Source organism: Triplophysa rosa, linkage group LG25 (genome assembly GCF_024868665.1).
Source record: "Triplophysa rosa linkage group LG25, Trosa_1v2, whole genome shotgun sequence".
Classification (NCBI taxonomy): Eukaryota; Metazoa; Chordata; class Actinopteri; order Cypriniformes; family Nemacheilidae; genus Triplophysa; species Triplophysa rosa.
Window position 1 is genome coordinate 11,290,792 of NC_079914.1, and position 3,066 is coordinate 11,293,857.

The following is a 3,066-nucleotide window of genomic DNA, read 5'->3' on the forward strand; positions in this document are numbered from 1 at the left end:
TCTGCTAAATGACTACATGTAAATGTAAATTATACTTTTTTTAGTACCACCTCGGTTGAGGTTCCAAGAGTACCGTAGCGATACCGCCGTTTACCGTTTTCACACCGATCACTGATTGAACAGAGAGAATCATTACCAGCGTCATTGGATTTGCAACACAAAAATACGCATTTTAATACATAATATTGGCAGTTCATTATATGCTTTGTGACGGTAATATAGAGAGCGAGACCCTTAACGCAATGCTAAATGCAAGATTAGCTCACCCTCGTGTGCCGTCGAGCAAACCAAATGATCGTTGTCTGCTCTTTGCTGTAAGATTCCCCAAACTCTTGTATTTTTAACAGTATTTTGTTTTGCTGCCATCGATATGCTCCATTACTCCTGTGTTGTGTGTTTGTTTGCGTCGCATTTATGATGATGCTACGGCAGTAGAGGCAATGATTGTTGGATCATTGTGATTTAGTCTTTAAAAGACATGAAAATGGTCATGTTTAACTTCTGATCTTTGTCTGTATATCTAACTCTATTTCTTTCACTTTCTTTTTTTTCACTTAATCTATCCTGTGGCTCCCTCCCACTTATAGACCTTGGCCACAACCTAGTTTAAGATGAATATCTGCAGACATGGTGTTTCGCGGTTTGACCTGCTGCATTTTAACTTTGGCCTACCAACATGAGATCTCGACATTTTCTCTCTATATATTTTTTTGGATTAACACCACAGAAGGAAGGATCTTCTGTGTGTTCAAGCATTGCTTTGTCATTGGAAGTCTCACAGCAAGTAACACGTGAGGTTGGTGAAAATTGTGTAAAAATCTAGATTTATCACTTCTGCTGATATCTGATTTCACACTGTGAACAAGGCGTCAACAGATGTCGCGCATACTGATGAAAATACTGACTGAATATTTGCATGTGCGTGGTCGGTCTCCCGAGTTTCAGATTCTGTCACTTATGGTGTCACTTTAAGCTCAAGCTTTTTAAAAAAACTGTTTTTTTGCATTTGCAAAACACCCCCGCATATCCACAGGAAGGATTTCCTTTACTGAAAGAGCAACAATGGCTGTACTTCTCATGTTCTACCGTCGGAGAAAAGAGGAAAGACCTATTCGATAATCTCTTGGAAAATGCCAGTCAGTCAGCATGAAATCCCCTCAGCCACCACATACGCACCCAGGGGCGGACTAGCCATCTGGCGTTCCGGGCATTTTCCCAGTGGGACTCTGTCATTTGGCGAATGCAAAAGACATGTATGCATGCCAAACCCCCCCCCGGTCGACAGAAATGGTGGAGGGCCTATGTGGGCCTAAAAATGCCAGGGCCAATTTTTTTCCCAGTCCAGCCCTGTACAGTCCAGCCCTTCGTACTCGTACCTGAATCCCACCCCAGACATGATTTATGATGACAGCAGCCGAAGCGACACCCCAGTCAGATCAAGTGCAAACTAAAGCTCGCTTTGGGACAGTTCTAATCCACTTTGACTGGTGAGTCTGTAGAGAATCAGACTGTCAGGCCATCAGTGTGTGTGTGTGTGTGTGAGGTTGGGATCTGCTGACCTTTCACATTTCACCCTCAAACCCTGGCAGCTGCCTGTGAAGACCGTCCAGAATTACCTCCATCTGTCACTGACCTCCTGGAGGTGCTGGGTGAGGGGGGACATTATTGCATTGGGCTGATAGAGAAGAATGCCATTCTCTTTGTTACTGAAGGCACTTGTATGTTATGTAGCACTATATGAGTAGACGGGTGGATGAATGGCTGGGTAGAAGGTATAATGGATGGGTAGATGGATGGTTAGATAAATGTACGGGTGTCTGGGTTAAATCTAATTCAAAAAGTTCATTTCTACAGTTCTACAATACAAAAGCACTACATGTATATATGGAGATTCTGCCTTTCAGACGTTTTTAAACACTTGAGTGAAATGTTTCTCAGTAACTTAAAAAGCTTTTGATGTGGAGGTGTATGCTTAAATGTCTGAAATTAGTTTTATAGACTAATCGTTTTGCAAACTTAAAAAAATGTGATAAAAATGCAAACAAGAGCACAGATGGCAAGTTCGATAATCTTTTAAACAGCATCTCCAGGTGAGACCTCAAATAGCTGCTCGATAAAATGACAAGAAAACATTTCTGCAAATTACAGGCAAAAGGTGACTACACTGAAGATGATGAAATATAACTTTTATAATATAAAATATAGACGGTTTCAGCAGTAACGACATAAACAAATGTTATGTGGCCCAAACTTAACTTCCGGTAGACCTCTGCCAAGAATCAATAAGGATATTAATAATAGAATATTAGTATAAATTAATGTTACTATAAACTACATGTTAAATAAATTGTCATAACCAAACACAGACCGGAAGTTAACCTTGGGGCAGGAGTGTGCATCAGATGAAACAGTCTATACGTTAATGTTTTTCAACATTATTCCCATATAGTCCCTTTGTTCAATGGTACAATTTTGGTGAATTTGGCATTATTCGTTATTTAAATGTGAATGAAATGTGATTAAAAATGTTTAGCATATTGTCACCAATTCTTTAGATCGAGGTTTACAAATGGGCGCAAACAAAGGTTTTAATCTTCCGTGAACACAACGAACGACATTGACAACCGACAATAAACAGAGGCAGAAAGGGAACTAAATAGTGTCCAGATAATGAGTGAAATGGGAAACAGGTGCGGGTGAAATCAAGGATGTCAGGTGTGCGTGCAGGGAATTGTGGGAATTGGAGTCCAGTGGGGAACGTCCAGGCAGAGAGTGTTACACATATGTACAGTACGTGTTCTAAAACTTTTTTGAGCATATTATCCTCATCTCAGACTTCCTCTATATATATATATATAAATATTAGGGCTGTCAACGTTAACGCGTTAACGCATGCGATTAATTTTTTCAAATTAACGCGTGAGAAAATATGTATGGCAATTAACGCAGGATCCGTTTGTTTTGACATCCTTTGTCTAGCGTTACATTATGTAATCACGCTATTATTCGTGTACAGGCTTTTAAACCACTTAAGCGCGATTTGAAACAGTTGCTTTGACGCGTTCA

The 3,066-nt window shown here is 40.2% G+C and overlaps 1 protein-coding gene across 6 annotated transcripts in view; it reads right to left on the minus strand.

The window, feature by feature from the left end:
• LOC130548621 (amine sulfotransferase-like) overlaps positions 1-3,066 on the minus strand; it is an 85,530-nt gene that overhangs the window by 26,047 nt on the left and 56,417 nt on the right. The gene's annotated exons all lie outside the window — the stretch shown is intronic.